This window comes from Numida meleagris, chromosome 3 (genome assembly GCF_002078875.1).
Source record: "Numida meleagris isolate 19003 breed g44 Domestic line chromosome 3, NumMel1.0, whole genome shotgun sequence".
In the NCBI taxonomy this organism is placed as follows: Eukaryota; Metazoa; Chordata; class Aves; order Galliformes; family Numididae; genus Numida; species Numida meleagris.
This window is the reverse complement of record NC_034411.1, coordinates 22,030,043-22,054,130: the sequence shown is the minus strand read 5'-3', so window position 1 is coordinate 22,054,130 and position 24,088 is coordinate 22,030,043. Positions and strand designations below refer to the sequence as shown.

The 24,088-nt window shown below is 43.2% G+C and overlaps 1 long non-coding RNA gene across 1 annotated transcript; it reads left to right on the top strand.

Moving 5' to 3' along the window:
* LOC110396726 lies at positions 201-22,139 on the top strand. Its single transcript, XR_002437208.1, has 5 exons — positions 201-469; positions 7,926-8,029; positions 19,289-19,427; positions 20,104-20,167; positions 22,051-22,139. It is a non-coding gene; the product is annotated as an uncharacterized LOC110396726 (long non-coding RNA).

The window sequence follows — 24,088 nt, the reverse complement described above, 5'->3', positions numbered from 1 at the left end:
CGCCCACCATTGGCCCGCGCGCCCTCGCGACAGGCGGCCCCTCCCTGGCGGGACCGCCCATCGGGCGGGGCTCGGCGTGACGTCCCGCAAGCGGCGGCTCCGATTGGCGAGGCCCGTCGGCTTCTCCCCCGCGGTCCCGCCCCGCGGCGAGCGGGACTCGTGCAAAAGGTGCGCTTCTTCACACGGCCCGGCCGGCGCGCGCTCGGGGGCGGGGCTCCCCCTGCGGGCCGGGCGGTCTCGCGCGGGGCTCGGAGGGGGCTTCGTGACGTCACGCGCGGCCGTTGGGGCCGGGAGCGGCTGCGTCAGAGCGGCGGGCCCGCTCTTCAGCTAGCGGGTGTGTCACGGAGCGGCCCGGCGGCCCTGCCGGCTCCGGGCTCGGTCTGAAGCTCGCTGCTTCGGCAGAACGGGGGTCGCTCCGTAATTTTTCTCCCGTTTCTGAAAGCGTTAGGACGAGTGGTGAGGAAATAATGTAAGTGATGAGCTATAGCTGTAACTATCACAGTTATGTGATTTGTAGTTATGGCATACGTAGTCACACATATAATCATATGTAGTTATATAACTATGATCATTGATAGTTTAAATGTTCAGACAGAAGAAGGAAGTAATTGTGCTTGAGGAGGTTTTGAAAAACTGTAGGCTAACAAAAACATGCTTACAGATCAGTCCACAGATGCTAATCATTCTATAGGATTTGTGGTCAAGGAAAGAAAAAGGAGAGCATCTTCAGAGACTTCTGGAAAAATGGCAAAAATGAAATCACAAAAATTACCGAATGGCGGAGTTGATTCCTTCCATTACCAGCTGTGTTCCAGGAGGGCCAGCAAAGATGGCAGCAAGAAGCACGAGTGTCCTAGAATGTTCCATGTACAGGTGGAAAATGAAGGAGTGAGAAGACAAATAGCCATAGCTGCTTGTAATGTGGACGTATAGCTTTGCATATGCAGTACACACAGGCAGCAAGAAAACTGGTGCTTGGGAAAGAAGATGTATTCCTGCTACAAGAGCCTGTTGCTATGCCTGGACATTCTAAAGGGATCTTGATCTGGGATCTGTGCAATGGTCTTTGGCAGCTGGAGTAGACTCAGCAAAGTTCCAGCAAGTCCACATGTGCCTACCATGTTGCTCAGATCTTTGCATGCTATGTCTCCACTTATGCTACAGTGTCACATTCTTTACATTATGGACAGAGCATCGGGCATGACAGGCACTCCTGTACTGACCCGTGACCCTGAACCCTATTTTCTATGAGATTGTTCTTATCAAAATCTAGGTCTGCTCTGTTTTTAATTTAGCTTGGGAAACCACATGGAATGTTTTAATTACTACCAGTACTTAAACAGTGCTGCAAGAGAGTCAGCAATCAGATTGCCGTAACATTTTCCTCATCATCTTGGCTTCCCGTGTGCCATAATATCATTTAATAAGGTGTTGTAGGTAATCGGGAAGCTGACCATCAGTTACACAATTATGGTGGAACCTGCTCACGTCGTCTGCTCCTCACCCCCACGCATGGTCATTAGTTAATGAGGAGGACTTACCAAATGTAGGATATACAGGTCAAAGAAACTAGCACAACTTAAACCTCCTTTAGTTCATGGGGGTTAACATTTTTTAGGGATTGGTGTTAATCCAGTGGAATTTGTGTAGCAAGGAAGAGCAAGGAGTTTAATGTCCCTCACTTACTGGACTTCAGGAATGACTGAAACCAAGTGTTAGTTGGTTCCCCTAAGCTGTCATCTTAGTTTTCTTGATGACTGAAAATACTGGGTCTCCGCTTCTCAGTGAAATCAGCAGGATATCAATATCAGCACCATCCTTACTGTAAAACTTGACCGACATCACACATAAACTGCATGAAGACCTTTGTTGGCTTTCTTAATATGTGAACAATGCCTCGATGAATTTGGGATCCTTTTAATATTTCTTTGCCATGAGGCCTCCTTATCTGCTCAAAGATCCCATGAAACTGATCAATCTTCTGCTGTTTTCCCCACATGGGACAGCGTGTTCTGGTCCTGCCGTTGTCCAAGGATAGCTTTTCTTGCTACTATACCTGGCTGAATACTGAATTCCTCCTGGGGCAAAAATCTACAACATAGGGACCATATATCTCAGGAAACAGGGAGGATACAATTACTTGGCAGGCTGGAAGGGATGATGGTTCCTCTAGCCTTCTACTACTCCTGAGTGAATAGGGCTGGGCATCTAGGTTTGCTGTGGGGGACCCAGCAGCCACTGTTATCTGCATTCACTTCAAATGCAGAGACTTGGATTAACAGTCCCCAGTGGTAGCCTGGTCCTGGTGCTGGATGTGGCGGACACAGGCACAACCTCTGCCCCAGAATTTTTCTCATAAGCCAGTGTGCTCTACACAGCTTTGCCCAGGCTGTTCTATTCTTTTACCATACATCAGCATCGACAGGGAACAAGGATTGTTCCTAAATTTAGGACTGTCCATGTCGCAACTTTATAAATTTTAAGATTAATAGGAAGGTGACTGATAAAGGTACATAATCAAATCGTAAGAGTGTGTGCTTACAGGAGAACATTTTGTTCCTTCTTATGTGTTTGAGGAGAGTACTATATCTTCAAAGTAGGGAGGACTGGGTTTTTTATTTTGTTTTGCTTTGTGGGTATTTTTTTTAGGCTTCCAGGCATTGTGACTAACCCGATTCTTCTCTAGGCTCTGTTTCCGTTCCACACGTGTGGAATGAACAGTTTCCAAGTCTGCTTGCTTACTGAAAACGCTCCATATTCTGAGGGGAGAAGTGACTCTGAATCTCCAGTGAGCAGCTTCATACCACCACAGATCTGGGTGACAAGATAGGAAAAAGCAAGACAGAGCTGCTTCACGTTGCCTGTTCTGAGGCAAAATTTTCTGCACTGCGTGCTGCTGAACTCTCAGTCTGCTGAGCGCTGTGGGAAGAACAGGACTTTGGTTGGGAGATTCACTGTTACTCGGCATGTTTGCTGAGTAAATAAAGTCATGTCTTTTTCCTTTGAATCTATGCAGATTCTGCATGTGGAGAGAGGTCAGCCACAAAGGGCTCTTCTTCACTGCATGCCTTTCCACTTGGAAAAGATGAAGCCTTGTCTATCGTCTTCTAGTGCAGTCAAATATCACGGAGCATGCTGCCTCCTTTTAACACCCAACTTGTTCCCTTTCTGCACAGTCATCAGACCTGTCTGCTTTTAATAAAGGCTTGTGGGACTCTGACAAACATGACTCCATCTGTCTGTTCCACTTCAAGGCTGTCAGTGTTCATTTTAGGCTGTGTTTCTTGCAGGCAATGTCTCTCTGTTAGCTGTCCTTGCAAGGTTTCTTCAAATTAGATCCAGTCAGCAGCACTGAAGAGAACAAAAACATTCACTGTTTACCTATGTTAACAAGTTTATTCCCTGTAATGAGAAACAATACAAATGAAAGGTATTACTGTTCATGTAGCCCTATGTCAAATTCACGGTTGTATCCTGATTCAGGAAATCAGCTTTATCAAGGAAAGGACTTAAACATGTCTTTGCAGTTCATTAAAAGGCTGTCTTTGAGTAAAAGCAAGTTAAGCATGTGCTTAAATGCTTTCACTTGTGGCCTGTGAAGAAAGACTGTAGCTGTAATGGGAGACAAAGAGCATCTTGCTTTATAAAGAGATTTGTTTTTCCACTTGCTTACTGTGTTAGTAAAACCTGGCAGAACTCCAGACAAATTGAGTAGGTCAGGATATCATCCTCTATACTTGTGAACCTTGAAAAGCAGATGAAAAAGTGAAATTTTTCCTTTCTATTTTTTTTCTCCCTACTGAAGAAATTGGTTTTAAACGATGACTGTCTTATGTCCAGTTTTGATCTTTCCTTTGTAGGTTAGTTGTTTTGCTTTCTCACTGTCAGTCCATTATTTGATCCGCTAGCATTTGGCAGCCTGCAATTGCTTCATAATGTCTACCACAGTTGACTGCAAAGCAAATCTCCAACTTTTTAATGAACGTGCATTTTTTTGGCGAAGTTGGAGAGCATTTCCTGGCAGTTTTGGTTACCACTTGCTCTGCTTATGATACAATCAGTATCATTTTCTTAAAATTCACAGGTAGGCAGGCAAAATTGATGGTCTAATCAGCTGTAAAGTTAACAGACTTCATGGGTTTAGAGCTAATAATTTATTCAACCAATGTTCAAATTGATCCTACTAGAAAAATCATCAGCATATTAGTCGCTAAAGGAAAAAGAAGAATCAGGAGTAAGTGTGGTGTTGCTTACTTTTCCAGACAATGCAGCTCCCTGCTGGAAAGGTATGTAATAATGATTCAACGGGGATGGGAAAATTCTGTAGGTATGGAATATATGAAATGAAAAAATGTCTTTACAGCTGATTGGTCAGTAACATTTCTTATTATTACTGAAATAAATTATCCTTCGTGGTATTTGTAATAAATCATATTGTGAAACTCTGCCTTTCATTATCTTTAGAAAGAATATGAGTAGTACCTGTAATCTAAGCATTATCTGAATCTATGTATTCTTGGTTAATATAATCAAAGAATTTGTTACTAATATTCTTGTTTCAAACATCCACACACATTCTCTTCTCACAAGTGATCAGAATCTCAGCATGCGTGGCTCTCCATTGTTCTGAACAGCTGTGAGGCAAGTGAGCACCTCTTATATGCTCTGAAAGTCAGTTTCAAAAGAGACCCTCTTGGGGTCAGTGCACACTGAATTGGGCAGTTAAACTTTGGAGTCTCATGTCACATTTAAGGTTAGGGTCATGAGGTGCTGGGCAGCTGATATTCCGCCAGGTCGGCTGGCACAGGCACATGATGCATACTAGAAATGAAATCACAGTCCTAGGTGTCTGACTCTGGAATGTGTCTAACCTAAAAATCGGCTTTTGGAAATTTCTTTCTATGGCCCTGTTTCTTCTGTCTAGGATATCACTTTGTTTTTTCGGTAGGTCCAGGTTTTGCTCTCCGTCTCTACATTTGTTCTGTGGGGCCCAAGTGATGGGAGGGGGAGGTGGAGGCCAATGAGACACATCAGGTAGTAACTCCAGCATTTATACACTACCCTCATTAGGAGCCTACTTCTGGGGCACCTCTTTTGTCAGCAACACAAGTGAAGCCAGGTGGCTTTGAACTCCAGTGTTTGTTTACCACTGTGCTGGGACTAGAAGCCTTCAGGCTGAGAGTCAGTGGGCATTTACGGAAGACAGAGACTGAGGATGTGAGCTAATCACTGTGGTGCTATTTCCAGCAGCTGCCTGTCCAACCTACCTACAAAATCCGTCTGAGAACATGCAATGTTTTCTTGCATTAAAATTGATTATTTGGAGGCAGAGGTTATCACTATCACTATAGGATGCTGGATTTCTTTGATGTAGGATTTCTAAAGGTTGCTCACAGGAATAAAGATAGTCAGGTCCCTCCAGAAAAGTCTCTAGAGGTCCCTCTAAGAACAGTGAATATCTAGGGAAATCATAAATGTGTATGTTTTGGCATTTGAAAAGTTAGCTCAGAACAAGGACGGTTTTGAATCTTGTGAGGCTGCAAACCACTTCTGTGTTAGGCTACCAGAAATGCTCTGTGGTGGCACATTTTGCCCTGACCAAGGGAGCCATGCTGATACACCTCAGTATCTGCTAGGAGTCTGGTGACATCAGGGGAACACCATGCAAGTATTTTGTTTCAGTCTCAGGGACTGAACTAGCCAGTGTAAGAACTTAGTACAGGAACAGTATTGGCTCAAAAGAGGAAAATCCCCAGGAAAACTGGAATGGAAGCCATCATGCTGGCTTTGTGTATAAGAGATCTTACAGGATGATTCCTGGAAGAGCCACAAGCACAGGCTATGGCACATCCTATTTCTGCTCTTTAAGACAGGCCTGCCAAGGAGCCTGATAGTACGGGAGTTACAGGACATGCTTAGGCATGGAGACTCCTGTGAAAGGATCACAGACTTCCTCTGACCCAGCACCAGCAGGTCTGATCTTTAGGGCATCTTCAGGCTCATCCTGGGCAGGCAATCCAAGTACACTTAGTGTTTCCAGTCAGCTCATCTACCCACACAGCTCTGCTCTTCTTGGTGCCACAGCACACACTAGGCAAGAATGGCATTCATCCATCATGATGACAGTCTTTTTCACGTAAACTCCTTTAAGTAGATGTGTTCATCATTTTACCATTGATTTACTAGATATTAATTGTATTGTCTTGATATGGACAAATTTCATTACACAAATGGATATATCCAGGGAAAAACACCATTTATTTTGCCAGTTGTTCCTCATGATGGGCTCTGGGACCCCTGAAGACCTGAGTTGGAGGATCATGACTGTGGTAACAATAAACTTCCAGCAACCTCAAACTTGCATGGGATTTGCTGCTCCAGCTGTACACATGTAAGTCTATGATGCCAGTGGGATTTATCGCAGGGTACTGCAAGAGTTGGTTGTTGTGACTGTGAGACCTCTAAACTATTTTTCAATGGTCTTGGGAACCAGGAAGGATCTCAGTCAGCTGGAAGATGGCAAACTGTGTGCCAGTTTTCAAGAAGAACAAGAAAGAAGACCCGGGCAATTACAGGCATATCAGTCTCACTTCAGTGCCTGGAAAAATTACGAAGATTATTCTGGGAGTTATTGAAAAACATGTGAAAGACAATGCAGCCATTGGTCACAGCCAACGTGTTCATGAGGGGAAAGTCCTGTTTAATGAATTTATGTCTCCTTGTATGAAAAGGTTACCCACTAGTTGGCCAAGGGAAGCCAGCTGATGTAATCTTTTTGGACTTCCGCAAAGCTTTGGATACTGTTTCTCACAGTATGCTTCCAGACAAAATCTCCAGCACAGAGATAGACAAAAACTTAATGCAGTGGGTGAACAACTGGCTGATGGGTTGGGTTCAAAGGGTTACGGTAAATGGGGTTACACCAGGCTGGTGTTCAGTCACTAGCGAGGTTCTGCAGGGCTCATTTTAGGGTCAGTTTTCTTCAATATTTTCATCAATTACTTGGATATGGGACATGAAGGTATACTAAGTCTGAAAACAGCACTAGACTGGGAGGAGCTGTTGACTCCCTCAAGGGTAGAGAGGCCTTGCAGAGAGATCTTGAAAGCTAGAGGGCTAGGCACTCACCAACTGCATCAAGTTTAAGAAGAGCAATTGACAGATTCTGATGGACAAATCTGATACATGTAGAGTCAGAGACAAAAGGCTGGAGAGCAGTCCTGTGGAAAGAGTTCTGGGATTCTGATTGATTGCAAGTTGAATTTGAGTCAGCCATATGCCCTGGCAGCCCAAAGGGCCAAACGCACCCTGGGGTGCCCCCAGCCCAGCACTGCTGCTGGGTCAGGGAAGGGGTTGTTCCACTCCACTCTGTGCTGTGTGTGGCCTCACCTACAGCGCTGGGTGCAGGCTTGGGTGCTACAATATAGGAAGGATGTAAAACTATTTGAGAGCGTCCAAAGGAGAGCTATGAAGTTTGGGAACATTCTGGAGGGTAAGAGGTATGAGGAGTGGCTGAGGTCACTTGGTTTGTTCAGTCCAGAGAAAAGGAGGCTGAAGGGACACCTCATGGCTGCCTACAGCTTCCTCACAAAGAGGAGCGGAGCGGCAGTGCTGAGCTCTTCTCTCTGGTGACAGCAACAAGACCCAAGAGAATGGCATGGAGGTTGGAGATCAGGAAAAGTTTCTTCCCTGAGAGGGTGGCTAGACACTGGAGCAGGCTTCCCAGGGCAGTGCTAATGGCCCCAAGCCTTCTGGAGTTTGAGGAGCATTTGGACAATACTTTCAGATCTATCATTTGAATTTTGGTTGGTCCTATATTTTTGTTTGGCCAGGGGTTAGGCTTGATGATCCCTGTGGACTGCTTTCAACTCAGGATATTTTATGATTTCATGATTCTATGATCATTTAAAATTTCTTTTCCCTAGAGATGATTTGGAATATGCTGTGAACCTGACTCTGAGATGTTCTGGACACTGTTCATCTCTTCAAGGATGAAATGTGACCTTCACATAAGGATGGAAACTTGAAGGTCTGTGCTATGTCTCATCACCTCTTTTATTTTCAACAACCATACGCATTTGATGATTGACAAATCATATTCCAAGACAGTGAGCATAAACATATTGACTTTATGTTCTGTAACTAAATCTATTTGTTTTCATAACTGCCTTTCATGGAGGCCATTACATGTTTGACTTAAGCCAATCTAACTAAAAAATAAATAAATAAAAGCTGGTGCCAAAAAAGGTGGTCATATTTCCTAGCTGGAAATCACATTACTGTCCCCAGCCAGTCCTCAGATCCAGCAATTGCTAGATGTCCCGTGAGGGGCATCATTTCTGCCTGCTAGTACAACCAAAACCAAATTCTTTTTCTTCAACCAGTTTAGCAAGCTAATCCTATTTACTTAGGGCTGCAGGACAGCTAGAGCTGACACACAGGAACATGTGATTAGGGCAGGAAAAAGTGTGTGACCATAAACTGGCTTTATCCTGTAGTTGTTTATGCTGATTGTGAAACCACAGTCTCAAATGGACAATAAGGGAGGGATTCATGCCTGGGAATTGGTAGCTGACGCAAACATCTTCAGACCACGAGTCTCCCTCTAGAGTCAGTGGAGATTTAATCAACTTTGTCAGTGGAGACTACAGTGTGATTTATCTCCTCCAAGAGTTGTATGTACTTGTTCAGATGAATTCTACCCTTACAGTGCCTGTTTCTGTCTATGACTATAAAGAAAACCTAGTGTGAACAGCTCAAAGATTAAATCAACTTCTAATGAGATGACTCCTGCCCCAAAGTGTTAGTTCTGCCTGTTATAGAACAAGATTTTATTATTATTATTATTCATACATTAAAGTGTGAGTTAAGTGAATTATTTAAAGAAATAAACGGAATAATGTCAGAAGGAAGAGTAGTAGCCAGTGGCCCTTCCTGCTGATAGTAATGCTCATACCAATATACTAGAAATGTGATGTTCAAAGCTGTGTCTCCAAGCCAAAATTCACATGCACAGGAGAAATGCTTTGATATAGTAAGTCTTGGGCAGCTAATTGTTCCCTCAGAAACAAACAGGAGTCGTGGCTACTTTTGGAAATCAGGGCATTTATGAGTGTGACTAAACATGGAAGAGTCTAACTTCAGGCATTTTTCGATAAAGAATCATCTAAACTTCTTACAAGCTAATTCTGTACAGTTCATTATGAATGGCTATTTGTATGTAGCAGTTGTGAACATTGCTTCTTGAAAGCTTTATTTGGGTTGAACTCTTTTATATTTACCCAAATGTTTCTGTCTTCTTAATGTTTGGAAGAACAAAGTTCACATCAGCATGGGTGAATTAAATGATGTGCCCCAGTATCCTCAGAGCCAATGGAGAGACTCCATTTCTATCACTGCTGAGATGGCAAAGCAATTACTGTAGCTGTCCCACAAAGGGTTCATCCATTAAGTTTCCAAGAAGTCCATCTCCCTTATCGACTAGCAATGCATATTATCTGGTTAGTTAACAGTGGAGTAAAGGTCTTTTTCCTGCTGTATGTCAAACTGTTATGCAAAAACTGCTATATATAAACTGTATATAACCTTAGAATTGTGTACAGAGCCAGCTGAAGTTCGAGGAATATGCTTATTTATTTTTTTGTTTAGCCACCTATAGTGGACATACTTTGTGCCTTTGATAATTAGATAGACCAAAGCCTATCTCTTTATTGGAGATTTCCCTGTAGGAAGATATTCTTGTGAGAAAAGGAGTAAGTAAAACAGCAAAATATGTACTTATTTGATTAGCAGCATCACAGCATACCAATGTTAATGCACTGGTGTTCGCAGTTTATATCACTATAGTGATATAAAATCACTGTAAGTACTATCAAATGCATAGGTACTTACACTTGTTAAAAATCAGTGAATTCCTACATCTTTGTCTAGCTGGTCTTCAGAACTCCTGTTCTTGTTAATAATAATGAGAGCAACACAAACAACTTTGTGTCTAATCCTAAATGGGAAAAATGTTTCCCATGCGATATTTTGGATTTCTGGAGGTTTAACTGCAGCCTATGAGCACACAAAAAGGCAGCTGATACTGTTTGTGCTGATGTTTCCCCAAGGATCTCAACAGGCTGAGCTGACAGTCCTTCATGGGAGGCAAGCACGGGGTGAATTGCCCTCCAGGTTACTCTGTGTAGGTGAACATGGAATCAGGCGTGTATGTGCGTGGCCTCTCCTGAAATGTTCAGTAGGGCAGCATGCAGACAGTGTGTAGGCCGGTAAGTGTTACAGGAAGGAGAGGAGAAGCTGCTTGATCTCTGTTATTACAATTCAGCACCATCATATCTAATGGCTTTCTGGCATTGGCTCTGGCCTGAGCTAGCAACTGGGGCAGTTGTGTCACTTATGCAGTGCTACATGGCCCAGCAGTTCCTACTGGGTGTAGAGGATGTTCTTTGCATCCTGTCCCATTCGTACTGGCCCCAGGGCCATGGCATGGACTATCTCCTGTTTAATCTACTCAAAAGCCTGCTGCTGGTCTGGGCCCCACGTAAAATGATTCTTCTTCCGCGTCACCTGATAAAGGGGGCTTACAATGAGGCTATAGTTTGGAACACGCATTCTCCAAAAGCCCACTACACCCAAAAATGATTGCGTCTCTTTCTTGCTAGTGGGTGGAGACATAGCAGTAATTTTGTTGATCACATCTGCTGGGATGTGACGACGCCCATCTTGCCACTTTATACCTAGGAACTGAATTTCCTGTGGAGGCCCTTTCACTTTGTTCCGCTTAATAGCAAAACCAGCTTGCAGAAGGATTTGGATTATTCTCTCTCCTTTCTTGAAAACTTCCTCTGCTGTATTGCTCCACACAACATACTGCAGTTGCTCGGGAGCACCACCCTGTTCCAGTGCAGTTTGGATCAACCCATGGCAAATGGTTGGGCTGTGTTTCCACCCCTGGGGCAAACGGTTCCAGGTATACTGAATGCCCCTCCAGGTAAAAGCAAACTGTGGCCTGCATTCTGTGGCCAAAGGAATGGAAAAGAAAGCATTAGCAATGTCAGTGGTGGCATACCATTTGGCTGCTTTTGACTCCAGTTCATACTGGAGTTCTAGCATGTCCGGCACAGCAGCACTCAGTGGGGGTGTGACTTCATTCAGGCCGCGGTAGTCTACCGTCAGCCTCCATTCTCCACTGGTTTTACGCACTGACCATATGGGGCTGTTAAAAGGTGAGTGAGTTTTGCTGATCACTCCCTGACTCTCTAGTTGACGAATCAACTTATGAATGGGGAGCAAGGAATCCCTGTTGGTGCGGTACTGCCGTCTGTGCACCGTTTTTGTGGCAGTCGGTACCTGTTGCTCTTTTACTTGTAGCAACCCCACAACAGACGAATCTTCTGACAGGCCAGGCAAAACAGACAGCTGCTTAATGTTGTCTGTGTCTACGGCAGCTATTCCAAAGGCCCATCGATATCCCTTAGGATCCTTGAAATGCCTCCTTTTTAGGTAATCAACACCAAGTATACATGGAGCCCCCAGGCCAGCCACAATAGGATGTTTTTGCCAGTCTTTGCCAGGCTTATTTCTGCCTCCAGCACAGTCAGTTCCTGAGAGCCCCCAGTCACTCCAGAAATATAAATCAAATCTGTCCCTTCATGACAGATTTACACTGCGCACCAGTGTCCACCAGTGCCTCATATTTCTGTGGGTCTGAAGTGCCAGGCCATTGAATCCTCGCAGTCCAATAAACTCTATTATCCCTTTCCCCCCCTGACTGAGGGCAGGGCCCCTCTATTGGTTGCCTGTAGTAACTTCAGCAATTTCATTGGTGGTTAATCTGCGTTGTAATTCTCTCACTCGTGCTCATAGTACAGGAGTGGGTTTTTTATGCCATTTCTTCGTGTCTTCTCCATGCTCACATAAGTAATTCCAGAAGGCAGCATGTGCCATAGATCTACCACTGTTGTTTGCTTGAGCCTTTGATAGGTGAGATTTTTGATTATACAGGTGAAGAGGAGAGTTCATCACCTTCAATCAGTTTGATCAGCTTGTTCAGTAGGCTCTTCTGATCATCCTGATCTCCATCAGGTGTTTCTGATACTGTCACGGGTTCATCACAATCCATCAAGAGGGACAAATCCTCCATCATACCATCCTGTTTCTTCTCCATTTTATCCAGTCTTTCTGTTACTTTTGAGATGGCTGAAATAGAGGCGTGTGATGGGGGAAGTTTTTGCTCATAATTTTCGAGTGTAATAATCAGCTCAAAAACCGGGGGTCTTCTCTGTTGGTCCTCATATCTATCAAACGTGACTACTAGTGTACTGGCATACCTTTCTGATGCTGTTTTGGTGAGTTTTTGCCATATATCTGGCATACTTCTAACTTTCTCAGGATCATGGTCCTGGTGTGGATTGTTAGGAACAAATGTGGGGTCATACAGCATTTCCAGCACAGCTATTTCTCTCAAATACTGAATGTCCTTTTCAACAGTGTTCCACTTTCTCATCTCAGGCTCCAGATCATCTTTGAAGGGATATCTTTCCTTCACAGCTAATAACACTCATTCCCAAAGGGTGGCAGCTCCATCATCTGTCAATGGCTGAGTCTCTGGCAATGCTTCCTAGTTAGCGAGCATCGTTACCATTCAGAAACACACTGCTGGCCCCATTGGCTCAACACCGAAGCATCCAGGTGACAATGGTTTCATTTGGGTGCCATGTAAACTCCTTTCCTGAGCCTTGGATCTCAGTTATTTTCAGAGGTCGGCAAACAGTTGTAACAGTGACGTCCTCCTCCTCGCTCTCCTCTCTATGTCTCTGTTTTTTCTGTTGCCTTTCTCGGTGACAATGGTTTTGGGGAGGGCCCCTCGCCTGGATCTTCCTCTGCCTTATCCGCTTCTTCCTTCCGTTCCAGCCATGAGGACACCCATTTCGATTTCTGTTCTTCCACAGGGGCAACTGCCACCAATACTGGTGCCTCCTGTGGTTGCTCAGGTTTGGCTTGGAGATTTCCCCCTCTGGTTCAAATCTCAGCCTGGAAACTCTCTCAAGAACAGAGAGAGCTCGATATAGAGCTCGATAAGCACAAGCCAGGCCCCAAATAAGTCGTGCCTCCTCAGATCTGCCTAGACTGCACCATCCCTGACTCAAATACTCACTGAGCTCCTCAGGATCCCACAGGTGTTCAAGAGTGAAATCCCGTGACACCGGGGGTCCTCATGTTTCTAACGTCTTCCCTAGGCCTCTCCGTATTCCCTGCCACTCAGCATTCTCTGGTTTTGGGAAAGTTTCCTCCACATTATGTAAATTATTATTAGGAGGAAAACATTCAAACCAATTAGTATCATGGCCATTAATTCAAAATTCCAAAGGTGTGTAAGGAACTGAGAGGAGAACCTGGAAACCAGTCTCAGCACGGTGCTGTTTGTGAAACTAGTCACTCCCTCTGGGAGGTACAAGCACCAGGCAGGTATCTCCATCAGCGCCCTTATTTGGTTATACGTACACACAACTCCAACACAGAGCATGATAAACTTAACCAGAAACCAATATGTTCCAAGGAACATGATGGCCATTAATCCTTTATACAGTGCTCCAAAAATGAAAAACAGATTAATTGCCCGCATTCTCCACCAATAATTGTCACGGCGTTATCTATGGATCTGTGTCCATGACAGGGGGACAGCAGGCCCGCAGGCCCACTGGCCCGGAAAAGAGAGAAAGGAGGAAAAGAAAACTGTCGGCAGTTTAGGGGCCAGCCCGGACTGGTCTGGTGGTTAATGCGGCACGGGACCCGCGGACCCACGCCCTGGGGAAAACAAAGGGAAAGGGGGAAGTGTAGGAAAACTGTAGACGGGTCTAAAATAAAACAGCGGCACCAATGTGAGGAGGAATGTTAATTTACTAAATATCATATTGAAATTGAGGCCATAAATCAAACAGAGTTCAAAGCTGAGATTCTTACTCCGCAAGCTGCAGGGGGACCACGTGCTTCTCTGCCATATATGGAGAGATCTCCTGATCTGCCAGACTACTTCATCTGCCAGAGGACTTCACCAGCCCCTCCACACACAAAGACCCCCTGGGGAGTGCAGCTTCTCCCCTCCCCCTCGGAGAACCAAGCACCCAAAAAAGGCAGTCCGCAGAAACCAGGACATTAACTCTTTAATGGCCAGTGCTTTACATGATGTTATGATGTGGAATACGGACAACAAAAAATCACAAAACCATGACACTGGGGTATATAGTTTGGCTTAGTCTTCTCTTTGTTGAGGTGATTCATCCTATCCATGCCATAGCGTTCTCCTGACCTTCTTTGTCTGTCTCAGTTGCTGTAGCTGTGTCACAGCCTGTTTGTGTTTTGGCTGGTTTGATAATGCAGTCCATGGGCCGTATGCATCCCTCTCTGGCAGCCAAAACTCAGCAGTTTGCATGTCACCTGATCCAGACACAGGTAGAAAAGTGAATGTGCATCCCATATCACCTTCAGTCTATGAAAAACCTCCCCAGAGCAGTCTAGAAGGCAGGAACACAGACAGCAAAGGGGGCTGTGGGTAGTTTTGTATGTGCGGTTCACAGCTCCAGGCAAGTGCTGCAGCCTTCAGGATGCCCTGTCCCTGTCACTGAGCTGGAAGCTCACTGCAGATGTCTTGTGTAACACTAAACTCAGAGGCAGCCTGGTTTCATGTTCTGTATTATCTGTTCCACCCAGCAAGGGGACCCTGTGCGGTTCTGTCCCCCTGGGCCACCAGGATAGCATGCTCGGTGACCATCCTACACAGCAAGCTGGCTAGCAGGAGCAGCAGCACTCAGACCAGCACCTCGACCTCAGAGCACTCCTGCACAGCTGTTTGTCTAGGATAAATGGAGCCTTTAGAGGGAGTGGTCCGCTCCAGCTTTTTCTTTCAGGACTCTTCCCACACAGTCTTTGGGTGTGCCTGAGTGCCTTTATCTGTGAAGCCTGCTTGCAGCCTGCTGAAGCCACCAAGGTGGCAAAGCAGCTAATAATTAAACCTGCTTTTGCAGTTTTACTGCTGGAGAATGCTCCTGCAGCAAAGCACGAAGGAGAATACAATACTCCTTTACGTCAAGAGATTATTCAGGTGCCCAAGGTAAATACTGGCCTGCATTTAGTACGCTAATGTCTGTGCTGCTATCTACTTCCCCTGATAATTTCAGTGAGATCAATTAGCTCTTCTTAAAAATTCTCAGAGCTGTTGCTTTTAAAGTAAAATGGAGAAATAGTTGCATTTACAAGATGGCTTGGAACAAATCCTGGTTTGGGAAATTTCAAATGATCACATAAAATGTACATAGGCATCTGTTTGCCCACAGTCTTGCAAACAGGGTCATCTTTCTGCTGTGTGTTGATTAGAGGCATCATATTAGTACACACATGTGCGCCCACACTCTAGGCAGATGTAGTTCAGAAGGAAAGTTAGGAGCAAGGATTCTAGTTTTCCAAAGACCTGGAAAGCCACTGTTGGTTGCCTGATGCTGGAGACTCATTTTGTGGTCAAAGTGTGCCATCCTGGGCTTTACTTGTTCCAGTAAAAAAATGAAGTGACTGAAAAATACAAAGGGAATAATGCAAACAGACAAGACGGTGCAAAGGCAGCAAGAGGAAAAAAATGCAAAAGCAAGTAACAGGCCGTTAATTATTTCCGCTAAATCCAAAGGTCTTGCCTACTCCTGCCAGCCTCACTTGATTGTTGGACAGTGGAACACTTTGTGTAGATTTCTCTTCAGCTAGAAGGGCTTATTAATAAGGAATATTATTTGCATTAGACCTAAGGGTACTGCTTCATGAAAACATTCCTCTCCAGCAAATAATAAAACACTTGCTCAGTTTCAAGTCTGTCCTCAAATGTTCCTGCTGGATGGGTGTTAAACTCGTATGGCTTTATTCCACTGAATCATCCCCAGGGAGAGCAGCAATGAGGGATGGTGAGGGAAGAGGGTTGGAAATGAATGAACACTGTAAATCAAAAACACAAGACTGTGTATGCAACCCAGGCCACAGTTGAATCAATGATTCCCCTGGGGCCAGGATTCCTCCCACATTTACTGTTGAAGGACAAAGCCTTATAATCTCCCCCTAAGCTTTGTAATCTTCAGCAACTTTCCTTGGTTTGCAGAGCTCTCAGTTTGATGTATGGCAGATACTTCCCAGAGCTGTGAGCACACATTCTTCCACCCATCTGCTATCAGGCAGACCTGAAAGTTAGAAGGCTTAGCTTGGGAACGGGGAAAACGCTCAGCATTTGTCCAGAGCTTTTAGTAGGATAATCAGATAATTTCCAGTGGGATGTGTTTTGCCAAAAAGAACCTGTCCTTCACAGATGCTCTAAAGAAAAGCTGAAGAAACAGTTACACAATCTCAAAGACAAGTTCTGAAGTTATCGCTCCAATGCTGATCTTTAGGAGCTGCAGCACTGAAATAACCTTAATCCATGACTCAGAGAATCTCGCAACAAAGACTCCCGAATAAACTGTGCAGTAGCTTTTTGAAATCTGGCCAGCAGCGATAGGCAGGTTCCAGGTCATGGGGAAGCAGTCTCATTCCCCAGTACATGAGCCCTGCAGTCTGCTGTCCCTTGGCTGCCAGTGTGTTTTGGCAAGAGCAACCACAATCACTCAGATCCAGATATTGGGAATGTTTCAGGAGTGGGTAAATACAATTTTTACAAGGTTCAATGCAAAAGAAAAACTCTGAACTAATATGCTGCAGTGAGTAACAACATCAAGGGGTCAGTGGACTTTCTGGCTGCAGTGATTCTTGGCCCACAGTTTTGCAAAAAAGTCTCCCCAAAACTCATAGAGGAAGAAGTGATTATGAAATGGTCGTACATTAAGACTCTCCTTTACTACATGCATCTTGCAAAAGCAGTGACATAGAAATGCTTTGCTTCCAGAAATGCTGAATTAGGGTTAATGTTTCCATCACTGCAGACAAATGACAATGAAACCCTAAGGAGCTTTAAATAAACCACTGTTGTTTAAATAGCCGCTCCTGCTCCCATGCCAAAGGAGAATTAGCTCAGACAAAATAAAAAGAGGGGAAGGATATCAAATATTATCACTTGATACCTTTTCAGTAATCTGTATAAAATTACTTAAAATTATCCTTCCTATTTTTGAAGTGACCACTTCCTAAAACAAAAGAAAGTGCCACAAGTCTGAGCAACCTTGATGAGAAGACAGAGCACAGAGTGCACATGGTGACAGCCTCACCCTGTGAAAGTAGGAAGTCAGGCTATCAGGCTGTCAATTTGAAGACTGGTATTAAATTAATTAAGACAATTAGAAGGGTGGATGTTGTCACAGAATGACCCGGTAGCAGTGCAAAGACAATGTATCAGTACGTTTTTTTTTCTCCTAGCTGCTTGCTTTAAACAAAAGCCTCATTGCCAACTGATGGAAGTCCCAAATATGAGTTTCCCTAGAATAATTCACTGGTTGAGAAATGTCTGGTGTTCTTTTCTTGCTTTTTTTTTTAATTTATCAAGGACAGGAAAGGACTTCAGGAGTAGCCAGGATCCTAAGCATGTTACACGCAGTGAGGAGCAGATAGTGCTGACACTGGGTACATGCCCTGTTCCTCGGTGCTGCCCAGGCTGAAACACAACAGAATGATTTACAGCATGATAAGGAGTTCAGTGCAGCACTAAAAAAGAGAGCAGCTACCATTCCTCTGAGGCTGAGTCACTAGGGAGAATGAGCCTGTCAACTGGGGAAGTGGCTAATTGTTCTGTGTTTGGCCAATAAAAAGGAGGGTAGATGACAGTTCTGTGTTTGCGTATGGTGAAAGTTGTCCTTACCATTGCAAAGATTTGATTTTATTCTCTGTTTTTCTTGTTTATGCCTCCAATGTTCTGTAAGGGAATAATTGGCAATTTCACTGTAGGATCACTAAAAATATTTGTTCACAGCCTGGTTTTGTGGGATACTGGATTAGCAACAAAGCTGACAGCATCTTTCGTAGTACGTGTTTGTATGATAAAAACAATAATAAATCACGCTGAACATACACAGTTTTTCCCCAACTTTGTACCAACGCCAATTGGTATATCTTTACACGTCCAATAATAACTCCAAAACTAAGAATAGTTAAATTGCATTATTCAGCATATTATTATTCATCTTTAAGTGCTTCACCGTGGTGTGGAAATTTCTTCAGTCTCACTTTATTAAGATGAAAAATTTTCAAGAAAGTTGGCTGTTTGCCCTAGCTGATGGTGTGGAGAAACAGCTCCCATAACTCCCATTTCTGACAAGGAGTTTGGCCTGCAACTGAGGCACTGCAGATGTGGCAGGCCACTTGTAAACTCTGTAAAACATTGCAGTAACTGCAATAAGCTTGGAATAATTGCAATAAGAAAAGATTTTATAATTAGAATTGACCCTTGTTGTAAGTGCTGTTTCACTTCCAGAAAGTGGCCTTGCAGCTGGAATCTAAACTGTAAAAAATGGGATTAAAAAAAGTGACCATTAGAACATCTGGTCAGTTTAAGCCAGGCCCTGGGATTTTATGTAAGAAGCTTCTGCAGAGCCAGCCTTGAAAGCAAAACTCATGGTTACTGCCTGGCACAAACCCAGGGCTGACTTCCCTGGCTGGGCTTTTCTGTTCAGTTGAGCTCATTCCCTGGAGCACAAGCAGAACACCAGGCTTCCAAGACAGTGATTAACCCACCGCTTCTTGCCAACACTTAACTGTTTTGTTTGCACCCACGGCCTTGCCAGCAGCAAGTGCAAATTAGCAGCAGTTACAAGACCAGTCTGCCATGGATTCTTTTAGTCAGAACGTGAGACAGCAAAATAAACAGGGAAAGAGGTTAAGAACATGCACAAGTGAAGGCCGTGGTTGTTCCTCCACAAATTCCCTTTCAAGTTTCTGAAATAAGGCTTCGAGTGCTCTGCCCAGACAAATTCCCTGAACTTGGGCAGTGCAGGGTCCTGTTTTCAGTCCCTTATTAAAATCAGTAACTAGAACAAATAGTTCTGTGCCCTTTCCCTTTTTGAAAACACATGGAGGTTCTTTGACTGTGGCTTTGCAGAGGTGAAGTTCCCCTGTAGCTGCCAGTCTCATTTTGAAACATCAAGCACCAAAGCAGGAATTTAGTTTTGAGGAAGAGTGGGAAATTTAGAGAAGGGAGTTCTACTTGTGGCATCTTACATGGAGATTTAGTGACATGTTCTTTGTTGCTCACCTGTATTCATTACACTGCTGATCTGTGTCCATCACATGGCTGAAGTAGACTGAAGGAAAATAGATGATGGATACCTTACAGGTAGATGGATCCATTTGGGTGCATCATAAAGCAGCTCTTCTCTGATCACACTGGTCCCTCTAGAAACTAGCATGACGGTGAGAAGGTTCTCCATGATCTCAGTTCACCTGGGGAGAGAAATTCAAAATGTGCCCTAAAGGTAAGCCTATAATAATTCTCATAGAACTGAGTTATTTTTTCCAATCAACTGAATACTTCCTCGATTATATCATTTTCTTTAATGCTAACACTTCCTCCTGCTTTTAGTTGCAACCACAAAGTACTTGCATCCAGTTCAAGCTAATTACATGGATCGTTGCCATAGGAGGTATTTGCTTCACCTCCCACGAAATCATTATCTATCTGTCATGATCTGCCACTTGCCCTGGCGGCTTTGTTTGTGTTATCATCCAAGTCTCGGAAAGCCCATATTATCTTTCCCCAGTGGCATCTAACAATTGATTAGTAGCAGTCAGAAAAGACTTTAAACGTCAATTAGCTCTCAAGTCGGTCAGTGACTTTAACACTTGTGTTAGTCAGGCAGGATTTTCTAGACTTCCTGGATGACCTAAATAGGGATCTAGCTCTGGGGTCACTGGAATATTCCCTAATGGTCTATGAAGAGCTGAGAGGTCAGGTATATAATATTACTAATATTTGCAGCTGGATGAGCAGAAAAAAATGTATTCAGTGTTCCATAGTACACCTCCAGAGAGGTCTGTGGTGTCCGGGCTTTCCAGAGGGCTATTGATGTGACTTCTTGTCAAGGAGTCTGATTTCATAGAAGCCAAGATTGAGAGCCCTACCTAAAGTGTCTTGTCTTCACTTCTGTTCAGGAAGGTTGATGGATTGTTCCTGCTGTGTCTTTGGCAATGCTTAGTCCACGAAGAGCAAACAAGTGTAAGTATTTACAAGTGTCTAATGCTAATGAAGTTGAAGTCCAGCCAAAGGTTCAGTGAATTTGAAGGAAAGCTTGTCATTGGCTTTCCTGAGCTTCTGCTGTGTCCTTGGGACTCAGGCTGACACATACATGCAAAAAAATTGTGTTATGCATAAGCTTGCTTCTGCTGACCTTACAAGAGCAGGACCTGCTGAAAGAGCTGATTAATCAGTAAAAAAAAAATGTTTAGCAGCTACCTTTGCAAATAAAAAAGCTTTTCAGATTTATATGAATAATGGAAAAAAAATACTAACTCTAGCCAAGTACTTGAGCACCTCTTAAGTACCTGTCATATTCCTCATAAATCTGCATGCTGCAGACCAAGTTTTATGACAAAAAAAAAAAAGCGTATGAAAGTTGATAGCAGAAACTGTGTTATTTATTAATAGTCACTGCATGTCATGTTCAGTTTCAGTTGCAAGTGAAGTAGACAAAGTGTATAGAGACCAATAATACAGATATTTATAATTCACAATAGGGAAAAATGTAGTAATAATTAGACCCATGAATTACCTCAGCTCAAACCAGGTAAACCAGCAACACGTGTCGTCCATCAGTCACAAGTGAAAGCAGTGGAAAAATGAGTTAACTAGCCAGAACTTTTTGTAAATACATCCTGTTCACTTAACCCAGAGAAACAAGACAATGTGTAGCTAGATAATTCTAGGTGCCTTTGTGGCCTTTCTTCTCCATTTGTATCATAAAACTCCCAGACTGACAGCAACATGTTTATGTATGTGCTTTCATTTTGACTGTGTAAAATGCGTGTTGTGTAAAGCATGAAATGTCTGCTGATTTCTATGTCTTGGAGCTAATAGTTTAGAGTGGGTGCAGCCTGGAAGCGAGATCCAAATGGCAGGAGTCCATTTTGCGGAATGCACAGAACTGTTTTTTTCCAATAAAACTTCATTCTTCCATGGCAGCTGAGCTACAGAAGTGCACTTTGTCTTCAAAAGACGTCAGATAAAGGTGTTTCTGCCTCAAATACAGTAACTTCTCAGCATTGCTGATCCGGCTGAAAGTGATATTAAATGAAAAAGCAGTATGATGTGTTGCAGTCAGTCTGTGGAGCCTTTTAACGTTGTAAAGATTAATATTTAACCTTCACCTAACCTTTCAAGTAAATATACAAATAAAACTCACTTCTTATACCTGATGTGGATTATAATGTACATAGCCTTAATTATGCCAGAGTCTTCCATGTTGTTGGAATGGCACTTTCAGCTGGTTCCCAAGGCAGGCTTTGGCTTCCTTCCATGCCCAGAGTCCCGGCTTTATGGCTCCTAGGATTCCTCTGACTTCGCAGAAGTTACACAAGGAAGGGACAGGACACAGACACAGCCCGAAGGCTGTCACTGTACCATCACTAGGTCTGGCTGTATTTTGGACTACGAATGCTATGAACTGGGAAATGAATTTATTTTATCAGCACAGTGAGAAATGCATGCAGGCACTGGGATGACGAGCAGTGTAAGTGAGGAGCAATATCTCTTTTTTGGATGGGGACAAGAGTGATAACAAGGAGCTTCTCTGCACGGTTTTTTTTTTTTTTTTTTGTACTTCTGGGAAGCTGCAGGTAGATCCTTGCAGTGAACAGCTGTGGAACAGCTTGTGCCATTAGTAGGGTCAGATCACTTCCTCGTGGCTCAATCAGCGAGAATAAAGAGAAAAATGTGAATTTCCCTGTGAAAAAAAAAATATAATTAGTTGTTCCAGAGGATTTATCCCTCCAGCTGTTCAATAATGTAGTACAGATTAAAGGATTTATTGATACTCTTGTTTAGGAATAAGATTTATGGTTCTCTGTGTTTAAGCCTGATTTCTTCTAAATGTTATAAATCAGGTAAAAGCACGGACCTGTACAGGATCCCAGCGCTGTCTCTGAGCTCCCCCCTGTGACAAGCCTGATAAGGATGGAACCTAAGGCACAGGACGGTCTTGATTAAGATCACACACAAGGGCTGAAGATCAGGGGTTTGAGCCACGGTTCTCAAAAGCAGTGCAACTTCCCTTCAAATCTACCCTTCAGCTAAATGATGTGTGCATAAAAATTCTGTGATTTCAGAGATTATTTTGAGTGCCCACAACTATAGATATTATTAGAATTCCTGGTACCAGTATTAAAGAGTAGTGAATATCTTACAATATCCAACAGTGTACATTATTATTATCACCCTGCATGCCACGTGAGAGAAATGCCTAAGCTAAACCATGTGCATATGTACAAATTTACCCTTATTTTTAGGAGATAAGTATATGCATTGGTATGATGGCAATGCTTTGCAAGCAGCCAATGTTCCCATAAATATTCTATTTATTTTCCTGCATATATTTGAAAATTACAGCCTAAGTGTGATTCCAATGCTGCACACATGCTCTGGGAAAAACTATCAGTAGGAAAATGTAAATTCCAGGATTCCAAAGCAAAAATCCCAAGGCATAATGTTGACAATCTACAAGATGCCTTACCTTCTTTGGTACATACTGGTAGGAAGTTCTTATTCCAGAAACCTCCAGAAAGACTGCATTTAACCTATTAGGGCAATAATAATTCAAGAGGACATGATGGGCAATGCATTTCAAATAGCTCAATGCTACAGCTGTATCTTAAGCCGTTTTCATTTATTAATGCCATCATGATTGATAGTTTGCATACTCTGCAGCACCTCCTGTTCATAATAGTGTAATTGTTAACTAAGGGTTTGATTCAACTATTTGTATAAAACATGGATAAAAGATGCAAAATGGCAAACCACAGATAATTACAATTAATTGCACTGGCCAGTACAAAAGCATCCGTAGCCTAAATATACTAATATCTTGCAGCAACACACTTAGAATTTTCTGAAACAAAACAGATAAAAACATATTTCAGTCAGATCCCAAATTTTGTGTTAGTTAATGTATCAATGGGCTACAGGCCGTTCCCAGCAGTTACAGGGCAACAGCACCATCTTGAGGTCACTAGAGAATTAAATGAAAAGGGAAGCTGCAGGTATTGCTTCAAAGATATCTTACTTGTAAATGCAGAAATTATTGGCTCAATTTACATGGTCCAAGAGAAAAAAAAAAAGTCAAGCCATTTTATTAGTTAGGCCTTTTCATAAGCAAAGTGCTTACAAACATCAGCCAACTAACGATACCGTCTTTCCTGAATCATTAATTACTCATTTCTTCTCTTGGTTGCTTTTGTTTCCTTCTGTGACTACCTGTATTTTGCAGATGGCAAAGTGTCCAACAACACACTACTTTTCTGAAAGAGTGGTCAGGCGCTAGAATGGGCTGCCCAGGGAGGCAGTTGAGTCACCGTCCCTGGAGGTTTCAAGAAACATTTAGATATAGCGTTGAGAGACATGGTTTAGTGGGGTTACTGGTGGTAGGTGGATGGTTGGACTGGATGATCTTATAGGTCTTTTCCAACCTAGCTAATTCTATGATTCTAAAATACTTGCATCTCCCATTTTTTCAGATTAGAAGTATACTACTGCAAATTCTGCCCTTTGGTCTTTTATGGGCTATACAATAAGGATCCATATGAATGTCAGTAGAACTGCATTGCAGATTTTCTGGCTGAAGCACACAACAGAAAGATCTGCATACACAAACATTGTGAAAAAGCGTGGATTCATCCTTAAATTACATGTGAGCATCTTAAACAGTATTTATGAATGCAAAAGGAAAGCTGCACTGAGCTCTACGGCACAGCAGCTGTCCATGCACACCTGACAGATACTTCCACCATATTTAATACTACATTTGGCCACCAGAATAATGGTAATCTTAAAATAGGAAACAAAATGATTATATTTTAGGCAAAGGCTGTAGCGAAAGTAGTAACCACTATGCAAGTAACATGACACATCTCTTCTGGATTGTCAAGA